The sequence below is a fragment of the Bombus terrestris genome, unplaced genomic scaffold (assembly GCF_910591885.1).
Source record: "Bombus terrestris unplaced genomic scaffold, iyBomTerr1.2, whole genome shotgun sequence".
Taxonomy (NCBI): Eukaryota; Metazoa; Arthropoda; class Insecta; order Hymenoptera; family Apidae; genus Bombus; species Bombus terrestris.
The window spans coordinates 304,454-316,773 of NW_025963548.1; the positions used below are offsets into that span (position 1 = coordinate 304,454).

Genomic DNA, 12,320 nt, shown 5'->3' on the forward strand with positions numbered 1-12,320 from the left:
TTCGTCGAGCCAGCAGAAATTGGTTGGTTGAGTCTAGCGGAAGACAACTTGGATCTCTTCGTCGCGCCGCAGAAAAATCTGTCATCTTCTCTCCACGTTTTTCTTTTTGTCCCTTTTATGTTCGATGGCGGATCAATATTTTCCAAGTGACGGATTACAGGCCAGGCGTACCAGGAACTGCTAGACGAAGGTACGAGCTGCTTGGAAGCTGCATTAGCTTGGTAGCTTGTGGAATAATCCGCTTGAAAAGGAGCTATTCCGCGTGGAAGCTCCGGACGCACAAAACGCTGAGGAAACGGCAACCCCCTTATGAATTATTCCATCCCTTTTCTTGTATTTGAGAATTAAAGCACCAGTCCGTAGCCTGGTAGCTCTTGACCATAAGTTGAGTTCTATCGAATGTTCCATATTCTTCGACCGACTACAATTTCGGACAGAAATAAACGAACAGATAGTGGAAATAGGTATCGCTGAAACATCGTTGAATTAGGCCGCAATGGTTAGCTGGAGTTTTTGAAATTGTTGAGATTTTAGTGCCGAAGCACTTTTTGATCGACGCTTATTTTACATAATTTCATCAGTTTTGTCTATTTTTTGTTTTGTGGGATTAATCGATCTAATAAATAAGCGACTAGAAAATACGGCTTGTTTACACAAAAGAGTAGACGTGTAATTACAATAATTAGGTAAATAATCTATTGCACTGCAAGGATATATAATAAATAAAATTTAACACATTGTTGACCGGAAATTTTATTGAGAATTTATCTCATGTCATCGGTTATTATTTCGTAATTGGATGTGAAAGTAAAACAATATAAATAAACTTTAATAAATTTTATATATTTTTATTTCAACTTTTAATATTTCTTTTTCGTATGATAAACAGTGTAACAATCATCTGCGTGTAATGGTGCACAATTTGGTCATGAAAACACGAGTTAACTCGTGACCGGTCAAAGATGTGTTAAGTATGTACGACAATACTGTAATTCAATTAAACTTCATTAAGTGTACGTGTCTGACTTGAACGTATCTCATCTACTTCCGTTTCGACGAAAGCAAAGAGCTTCATATCGCAACAAACTGTTATATGAAACGAATTGAAAGTCTGATTTCGTTTGAAGGCAAAGGAACATTCTATCTGCTGTGTATATATTGAGTTAACTTTAATGATCCAAAACCAGAGTTTCCGGGAGGAATCTCGTATCGTATGCAAATGTGACCACAGTTGTTACAAACGTGAACTAACAAGCGCATTGTAACGTTAAACTGGTTGCATAATGCAGGCAACTGATATCCGATACGAACATTAAGCAATAGGTGGTTTAATTTTCGAATAAACAATGTGGGAAATTTAAACAAATTGGTTTTGTGTTTCTGGCCAGCGAAATTGCTCTGACTGACTGAAATTTCGCATCGAAATCGCAGAATGGAGATGTTCATGTTTCTTCGAATGGTGGTCAGGTGTCTGATATTTGGATAGGTGCACGGAAGAAAAATAGCGTGAGATCTCGAGTATCGATCGAACGTGGAATTCATGACGACGACGTGGAAAGTCTTTGGAGAAGAATAAGAAACACATTGGCCATGATGGTACCAGAAAGATGGAAGTAGAAGTCTGGTGAAGAATCGGTCACGTCTAGAAGAAATGGCGCGCGTGAATTGACCGCGCAAAGTGCCCGTTAAAAATGAGAAACTGTGTCCCGATCCTCAAAACGAGCAACCAGACGCGAAGGCTAATTACCGTGGCACGAAGCGAATAAGATTAATATTGGGTCAACACTGAGGATAACTATGGAGTTTCAAAGAAAACAATTTCGCGAATTTACCTCGTCGAAAACAACTTATCGCGAATCTAGATTGAAATTACAATTACGAAAGGGCGAGAAAGACGGACATTTAATCGATATTAATTAGCGTAAGAAAATTAAACAAGTTGTGAAATTAATAATACGCCCTGAAACACCCGTAAAATCTAAATCGAATATTGAAATTAAATAAAAACAAATTTAATAGTAAAATTAATAAGATTTTTATCATAACATTTTATCTCTACATATTTTTACATACGTTTCAAAGGAAATAATAATTCAATACTTTCTATACGATTGCCCTGACTTTTGACCAACTTCTAAAGACCCGCCTTTCCTTTTGACATATTTTCGTGGAGTAATTAATCGTGAGACGAAGACCTCTGATCCTGCTCTCGATCGATAACCTTTCCACTAAGCAGAAGAATCAAGGTTCATCTCCGTGATATTTTATTCCCTCTGCTCTCTGCCTAGCGCGTCAGCTGCTTTCGTCGGTTTCCAACGGAACCATATAATTTTTCTGTGGACCAGTCGCGCCATCCAAAAGAACGAGCATTACGTAGTAGAGGCTCATCGAGAAATTCTCTTCGTAGATAGGGGAGAAAGTCTTTTATCGTATGTTATACGAAACTTGTTGAGTAATTAATTAATGAGGTAATGAGATGTAATGAAACACTATTATCATGATTCGATAACTAATCGTATACTTCGAGCATGTTTATGAAGCGTATGCTTGCAATAAATATTTTCAAACTTCCACGTACATTTACAAATTCTTTTAACATTTCACCGATACAATCGGTGTAAATGTGTTTCATTGTGGTTTCAACGAAATTTCAAAATGTGTAGATTGTTTCCTGTCGTTGATAAAGATAATTAAAAATAATTGTACGTACGAAACATGCGTTTCTGGTGGTATCGTACCACGAAATGCAAATCGATCCTATATAGAGACGTATAAAGCACTATGCTAATTGCACTAAATCCTACACACGGTGCAAAGGACAGATCAGCAGCTGTGTCAAAGCGATATGGCTAAGAGATATTTGTTACATGATCGATAAATACCTCGTTAATGAGAACGGTCAAATACGACGATCAACTGGTCGCTTTTCATATCAATAATTGCCATTTCCAGAAGATCTAATTAGTAACATAAAATAATAGGACGAAAGCACTAAAACGGCGAAACGTCAACTCTAGTAACAAGAACGTGACAGGAAATTTCAATGACCAGTCGATCAAAATCGAGTTTATCGTCTGAAACGCGTTCCCTTTTTGATATTTACCTTTATCCTTATCGGCGAGGATAAATGAAATTTCTTTTTTATCGAATCTTAAATACATTAGCGATACATTCTTTTTAATTACCACGAGCTTGTTTCCGAATTCAGTTACTCGAATGACGATCAATGGATTAAAGCTCTTTGCCGGTCGCCGACCACATTATAACGCAATTCCCTCGATAAAGTACCTGTCATTCAGCCGCTTGTACCTCGTAGACGATGAATCGACAGAATTTAACGCCTTTGCCGAGACAGTAATGTAATTCGTTAGTTTAGTAACTCTATTCTTTCGCGGACGTGAAATTATTTACCTGAAATATGAAATTGCTAATTGGGAAGAAGATAGATGTAGAAGGAAGGTTCTGTATTGACAAATTAAAGCACCCCTAAGATAAACCCAAGAAAAAGAGAGGGAGAGACAGACAGACAGGGAGATAAGTAAGAGAAATCTAACCCAAACCTAACTCTTATAAATGTTTCTTCTCCACCCATATTTAATTATTGTTTGAAATGCTTCAATTTTGTAAAATGAAATACTCGTAATAAATAATTCTTATCCTCCGGCATTTTTAATTTGTTTGATACATACATACATTTGATTCTGTTTGATACATTTCTGTTTGATACACAAAATATTCATTACGGTACATGACTCTTATATTTCAATATCTTTAATTTGTGTTCGATACATTTCAATTTCCTTATTTACACAATATTCATTATAATACATAATCCCGGTAAATGTTTTTGCGATTATATCGTAAAAGAAGTATATTTAATAAAATCGTGAAGTTGTAGATCTCATGATAACCGTGTTTACAGCAGCGTTAATTTTTATTCAACAACAAATAAAGATATAGGTCGTTCATGATGTCATGTTCGTAAAATTTTGCGCAGATATTCGTAGTTCGTTATTAAAACAGATTTTTTTTTTTCGTCTACGTATTTTTTCCTCGTTTTCCTGCTTCCGTCGGTAAACAGACGAATGTTCGACGATGTTATGAAAAAGGGGAAATATATACTCAGGGAAAATAAAACACACGCGCGTTATTTGGAAATGAATATCACGAACGTGTTAGTGCACGTCGGTGCTTCCAGTAGTTGATATCAGCTGGATTTATTACCAGAAAATGAAGTTGGAAATCTCGGCGTTGCAATGATTAAAAAGAATAGTCTCAACGAGATTTTTTCTGTCGAAAAATAAACCTTTGCCAATGGTTAGCTTTTCCCCGCTTTTGATTGTATACAGCCATCAACGAGAAAATCTCGAAGTAGTGCGAGTTAAGGGATGAACTGAAATTAAAAATTTTCAGTGGGATTAAAAATTTGATTAAATTGAAAACGAGGTAAAAAGTTTTCGCTATAGCAGGGCTATCATACCGCGAATGGTAGTACAGACGTGCTGCAATTCCGTCTCTCCCTTCGTATACCTTTTTTTATTACTGATCTTTAGCATCGTTAGGCTATTTTTTATTGATTGAACTACTCTCTTTGGTGTTCCTGTTTCTTTATCAGTAAAACTTCAGTTTAGTGCTCTCATCCAGTCTTTTCTTCTACCTTTTTTTTCGTATTTTATTCGGTGATATTCTTGATCTATTCTTATTCTTCGAATTTCGTGTCAGTTTTGTTTTTTATTGCTTTGTTTGTTATTTTTTTTTTTTTTTTTGTATTTTATTAGAACTTCTCTTAATGCCTTTAACATTTTTTTAGTCTCAGCATATTCCTTTTTCGACATTCTTCGTTTAGATTGCGAAACTATGTTTTAGCGTCAATTTCTTTTCTCCGGAGTGTCTCCCTTTTGCTTGATAGAATCTGCATCTCTGATAGCGAAAATCGTTCTACTTTCCAAAGAATGTCCCGATAGTCTGTTTATTTTACCAATCTTGGATAGACACTGTCTGTGAAAGTAGGTGAAACTACTAAGAATCCCCCGGAAAGTTTCGCAGTGATCAGGTGGTCGACAATTTTGGTGAAAGTAACCACTAAATAACCAGGAAATGGACGTCGTCCACAGAAGGTGATTTGTCAAGGAAATAATTGCAAGTTTACACGGCAGCGTCTACAGAGAGACTGATTAGAGAGACAGATTATTCTCCGCCATCGATGTAGCTAGTGGACACTGTCCAAGAAAACAGTTGGAGCTGGAAGTGCACCCACGAGGCATTGAGTCATGGAAAGATTTTAGTGAGGATGAGCGGTAACTGAAGTTGCTGATCGATGGAGTGCACATTGCCCAGGGCAGAGATTCGAGTAAGGGTTAGTTATTACAAGTTACTAGAGAGAATAGCTTCGGACATTTTAGCTGATTTACAGAGAAAAATCTGACAGATTCGAAATTTGCATTCGATCCCAATAACAAAACTTGGATGAAACTCGAGAGTGCACTTTGTGGGCTTGAAGAACAGTCACATTTATAATTGCACATCCTTGTTAGTCGCGATAACTGGAGTTCAAGGGATGAAACCACCTTCCAGAATACGACACGAGAGGAGAACATTCTATTAACAAAACTTGAGTGCTACTTAATACGTTGGAAGTCAACATACAATTTTCTAAAGTGTACAAAGAATCATGGTCACAAATTTTATTCATAAATGAATTCGATGGTCCATTCCAAAAGTAAAATAATAATTTTTTATTAGAAAGAATAATGGAACAGTCCGTTCATCGTTCGACCCGCCTGTGTACATTTGAGAAGCAGAGTTTTCCATAAAAATGCGGCAATCGAGGGATGCGCGATCATAGCCAAATAGATTTGAAATTGATATGGAAACGGAAGGTTTCCGTTGCAAATCATGTTAGCTCAATACGTTTATCAGCTGATTGACAAATTCTGTGATCACTATCCGTAGAAATTTTCGCTCGTTCTAATAATCGTCGAAGATATAATTCTAATGTAGTATCGTGGGCAAAAGGCCCAAGATATCGGCCGAACCGTATACAAAGTGGCGAGAGCCGTAGCGCCGTCGAGTACATCAATGTGTCGTCTGTCCTTTCGAGTGGACAGTTTTGTGGAAAGAGCCTGCGTGACCCTGGCCACGGGGTTTCGGGACACGTGTTCGATGGGACGAGAAAAGACAAAGAGACGCTAAGGGTAGAGTTAGTTGAGACGCCAGCGAGAACGAATGCAAAAGGCGTACAGTATGAGTTGAGAAGCGAGAGCGTGCGAGTGCAGATGCCGAAGACGAGAATTGTAGAGTTGCTAGCGTTGTAGAGAGATCGAGTTGTTAGAGTTATAGAGTTGCGAGAGTGATTTGAGCGGAATAAGACTTTTGTGTTTTAGTTCAAGTTGAACATTTATCGTTCTCTGTCCAATTAATCTCTGTTATTTTCATTTATCTTAATAAATAGTATTAGGAGAATTTTACAAATCTAAATTATCCTAATCTTATCCTTTTTTTCCGATACTATACTAATTTGATTCCAATCTCGCGAATATTGCAATTTGGGAAGCTAATGAAAGGGGAAAGCCTATAAAAGCGTGTCGCGATATCGACGCGACAGGTGCTTGCCAATTTCAATGATGTATTTGCTCGGTTTGGTTCTATATGTTCTCTCAATTTCGTTATGACATCGTGCAGAAATCAATTCCTAACGATCACCCTTTATATTCACGCGGAAATTTTTAATCGCATCCAAATGTTTTTTGCGCTTTAGAACTAAATTAAGATTATCCACGAACCTTTAAGAACTTTTTCGACTTCTTCGGCAGTTCGCAACTTTCACGAATTACTTTCGTAGGACGCTGAACTTCAACATCAGCACGGCACTTGTTCCTTTCCGTTCGGTTCATTTGTACACGAACTAATGAACGGAAATTTCGATTTGAAAGTTCAAATTCTGTACCTAATTGAAAAAGTTATATTCTGGAGATTGTCACAAAGTGGATAAAGTTTCTCGTTAACTTCGTACCTCAAGATATCCGTCGTGATGAATTTTCGCGTTACCAGAAGGAAGAATGCGAAGTGAAACACTTCTGTAGCTAAAGAGTTAGAGAAATGGTCGCAATAGATTTGTCAAACCCTGATTCTTCTCCTTAGATATAATCAAACCACAAAATCATAGAAAAATTATTGAATTCACGCCATTTATTTTTTTTAATTTTTTACTTGGGAAAGTACTTTGTTATCAAAGATGGCTATAACGTGTCTGAAAGGTATAAGCAAATTGCAGGTCGATTATCGCGAAGATATAGTCAGTTATTTATCTCGTTGATTGCATAACACAATTTTTAAAACATTTGACTGTAACAAGAGACGAAGACAATAGGATGATCAAACGTACAAATGAAATAAACTAATTTGACAGTATTTTTATGTTACTTGGATCGAACTATGCGTAGTATAATAATTTTATTCATAAACTTACATTCAGAAGAAATATATTTTAGTCTATCTCTGTTCACAATGCCTCGCATATGTTTGCTATGTTAAGAAAAAAGTTGTATTATCAAATGATGACACTATGCATTTAAGGATTAATAATTTATACCCAAAAGATTACCTCGTGTACTAAGTGGTTTCGCATGTTCTTCTACTTCCAGGAAGCGGTATTTACATTTTAGAAAACCCTTTAGCCACGCGAACTTTGCCTTAGAGACCCGCTTTGTGAAGCTTCGCGCGAACATTCCATAAATTATAGACCAAAGAAAACAGCCTGCCTTGAAAAACTACGAAACCAGCGCCATTATGTTTCTATAGTGTATCGTGCATTTACTCGCCTCAAATAGCTTGAATGTATCGTAGTATTTTATCTACGAGCCTATTACCAACGTATTACGAACGTGTATTGAGAATATCTCTTTCATATCAGAAAATTTTCAGCTTTTACACACCAAGGAAACGATCCACCGATGCAATTTCTGTGACACAGAGACGATCGTTAGGGAGAAGTTAAACGATCCTATAGCTCATAAAAGAATATAACAGAGAATATGGTCGATAAATATACGTAAAGTGAATTTCGGATCGGATCTTCCCTGTAATGGTTACCTCTTAACAGTCCCCCATTTCCTTCGACGCGGCGATGTATCGTTCATCTTCTTCGTTAGGACGACGTCTCGCGACACTGTGCGTGGTTCTACAAATCATTATAATTCGACACAACATTTGCGAACTTGCGTGAATATTCCATTCAAAACGCTTTAAAGTTTAATCGAAGCTGAGACATTAATTAAAGTTACACAAGCTGTGGAATATCTCCGCATCGCAAACGTGGAAATAGTATGTTCATCTATCGATACTTAATGCTAGTTCATCCGTAAACACGACATCGACAATACATCAGGAACTTTTTTCTAAAAGAGCACGCTTCAAACTCACAAGTTCCGACTAGTAAATAATTAATGGAACCTAAACCATAGCTTGGACTTTCCGAATACCAATTTCTGGTTATCTCGAAATTAATGGGCCACCATTCGGTTTCCATTGCAATATCATCTGCAGTACAGAACGCTATGAATGTATTGGAGCTTCTATATAGGTATTGGTTTCTACATACATATGTATATTATTGATTAAAATGTTCCCATACGCTGGTGCGTAAGAACACTCTTGAAGATATTTCATTTGTGGTTTATCTTAATATAGTTATTACCATTATACATACACGTTGCGTCGATACGATTATCTTATTTGAAATTATACATCTTTTTTCGTTAGAAATGTCTTCCCTTCATATTAAATATAAAAATATTTATTCCAACGCATTGTCCATTGTCTTGTTAAAATGAATAAAAACAGAAACGTAACAATTGTATGAGCAGGAATCAACGTCATTATTTAACTCGTAGAATATACTTGAAATTAATAGATATATTTTAATACCGTTGTTATCACTCGGATTAGCTCGTTCTAAGAAATAAGCTAGCTCGTTCTAAGGTATTTGTCCATTAGTTTCTGGAAAGTGTTCTAATGTTTGTACACAGAGAACCTCCAAAATAAGCACATCTCTCATATTCGACCTAAGTTTTTACTATTCTAAAACAGAATTACAGTGGAGTATGTTAGTATGAATATAATTGGTTTTAGAGCGTGATTCAGGTATTCGTTCCAGATCGGCTAAAAAACAAATTTATCATTCAATACACATAAGATTGAAATACTATCGAGTTAGTTTATTAATTTTTTTTGTATCGTATATCCGTGTATAATATCAAACTGGGCAAATTTCCTATAACAGGTACAGAGAATCCAACACTCGTGAAAACGATAAATCAATATCGTAATATCAGCTGCTTTTATTGTGTACTGATTCTATACATGAAACCAGATTATCGCCTTTAAGAATAAAAGAATGAAATCGCGTTTTTCGCACGACTGGTCGAATTTGAACGTGAATGAATTTGCGTGGCCCATTAGAATAGATCGTTGAAACGTAGTTATACATACATCGTCCATTTTTCGGCCATACTTCATCGGCAATCGGTTTCAGTCCGTTGATCGTGGCACACCATAGAATATGTATATGACAGACGTATTTTTACAACGTTAAATCTGCGCATCGCAATCGCCATTTCGCTCGTCGCGAGTACGACCAGGATTGTCGTTATTAAAAAATTACATTTAGTCGCGTCCCGCTGCGTTATATTTACAACATGACACCTGTTACTCTCTGTCGCAACGAATTCACGGCATTTCAGTCCGAAGCAATTTCGAATAATCACTTTCAGCGACAAGGCGGATAATATTCGCATAACGTCATTAATATCAATTATTGCAAATACTACTGCAACTATGAATGCAATGACAATCCTTTTAATTCCGTGTGCGAGCTATAGTAGTAGGGCGATTTCTAAATGCCTGTCGATATTTGCCAAATTTTGTATATTTTACTTATGCAAAGAATAGTATAATGATAATAGTATAGTTTATAAAATTGTGTATCGCTTGCATACCGGAACAAGATGATTTTACTAGTGCATTATCGGAGGGAGTTACATTTTTAATAATTATAATATTTCTAATAATCTATGTGATTGGATTATGTCAAACTTGACACATTTCCGTGGCATTCTGTTTTCCGTAAATTTACTTCAACTGATAGAGTCTGATACAAGGTATACTCCTTCTATCGCGATCATTTCTCTTTGCGATCGAGAAATTCCAAAACCGCAATTCAATTTCACCCTACCATATTCCGAATGTCGAGGGCATGGTACTGGTGCCATTAACGGGTCTGAAACTAGCAGATTGAATGTTTCGATCGCAAGTATGAGAGTTATTTTTCAATTGCTCTAAGAGAACGTAATACGATAGTTCTCCTTTCATCTGGGATTGTAGACGATTAAAAAAACACTTTGAGGACTACATCTTTAACACGATACTTGTAACAAGATGATGAGGAAAAGTGGGCGACATTTATAGTGTATCATTCAACAGGTCAAAATATTCATACACAAAAAGATTTACAGCTTATTTTTCAATTCATAAACAATTTAATTTTGCGGTAAAAATTTATGAATTACGGCTTTTTCTCTTTATTTTACTCGAACTTTACGTCCCTTGTTCCTGAGAAAATAAACGACGATAGAATTTCCATTGTTATATATTTAATTTCTATTTGACTCAAAATGAGAAACGCGAGATGTGAATAGAATGAAGAGAAAGTTTCATCAGCTGATTCATCGATCTATGCAGCTATCGGTGAATTTAAAATGATTTTCGAATAACTATCCTGGATAAATATTTATTTCGAAAATAATTCGTTAACCAACTATGTATATTAAAAAATAAGCCTCGAATAATATTTTTCTATATAAGCGTTTTTTCATTACCTTCACGTTTGACATGTAATATATAAAATCCTATAAATATCGTCCACAGCTTTAACAAATAACCTGTATATCCTTTTATACCATGGCCAGGGTTGCTTTACGTTTCACTGACTGTTTGAAAACTAAGTTGGACTCTTTTAACGCATGGCACGAAACTCGTCACACGTTGTATTCGCTTCAAACTCGTTCACGAAGTTCAGGCGTAAATCTAGTCTGATTCATGGGACATGGAACATCGCGCTGAAGCTGCAGAGATCTTCGTAAAATTCTACAAACAGGGAATCGAAAGGAATATATTACCAGTCACGAAATCACGAAAGCGTGATGAAATCGTTGGAAATGTTTGTGAAATAACGAGGTTTCAGCGCTTCTGCGACGTGGATAAATTAAACTCAGATGGTGCAATTTCTTTCGAACGCAGTCGATTTCGTTCCATTTCTCTTATTTATCAACTCCGTGAAATATCACTTCGACACCACGTTTAACTTCGCCGGTAACGAAGCAAGACAATACGTAGTTTCACAGACGGGAGAATCGTTATGGGGAGCCATAAAGTTTCGAAGAATACGATCGTGCAAGATACGCGACTCAGCTCGTGAAATTTACACATACGTTCATCGATGGTATCGTTACTACGTATAAAACACTGTTTCCTAAGAAGATAAGAAATTCCTTTGGAAATCAAACGATGTAGAACGAGATTTCATTAATTCGTGTGTATCTGCGTTTTACTTCATTAGAAGAGCTAGAACTCCTTTTCAAGTATCGTTAAAGCGATATCGTTAGTATTCGATTAGTATCAGGACATCTATTACACATTCGATTCACGTGGAAATTAAACTGACCAACTCTATCAACTTTCATTGTTCGACTTCTGAAAAATTTTTTCGATAACAGTCGTCTATATTGGTACGAAACTGAAAAAACTTTTAGAAATTGGAATTACGTATTCAGCTTGCCTTCAGAATTATTTGTTCTTTTGAATGCTGCTACTTTACATTATAAACCCTTACATTATGATAGTCAATCTGGAATTATCTTTCCAGCTGTAAATTTTTATATTGAACCATTCGTTCATTTCACCATTAGGTAGTTGAGGACTGCTGCTATACATGTCAACAATAGTAACCTTTTTCCATGGAAAATTGACTTTCTAAACAATTTGTAGCTTCTATTATAGTAGCTTCTATTCTAATTACTCTTGTATTGATTTCTCGTCAGAATATGAAGTTTCGAAATAGCATCGACGAGCATTTTCGAGTCGAACAGTTCTCAACAGCGTCACGCAGGCTGATTCTTTACCACACTTGTCTCAACAAAATTTTTTACATAAAAACTCTGTTCTTTGCTAGATGTTTATAATATCTGACAAAAAATCTTATTTTTTTTAATTTAGGAAAAGGGACTAGACAAAAGCAATAAATAATTATAATATTTGAACTGAAC

At 36.1% G+C, this 12,320-nt stretch overlaps 1 long non-coding RNA gene across 1 annotated transcript; it reads right to left on the reverse strand.

Annotated features, from left to right (window-relative positions):
• Positions 1 to 3,647: 3,647 nt before the first annotated feature.
• LOC125386931 lies at positions 3,648 to 6,113 on the reverse strand. Its single transcript, XR_007227537.1, has 2 exons — positions 4,481 to 6,113; positions 3,648 to 4,393 (listed from the first exon to the last, which is right to left on the reverse strand). It is a non-coding gene; the product is annotated as an uncharacterized LOC125386931 (long non-coding RNA).
• Between the last annotated feature and the right edge of the window lie 6,207 nt (positions 6,114 to 12,320).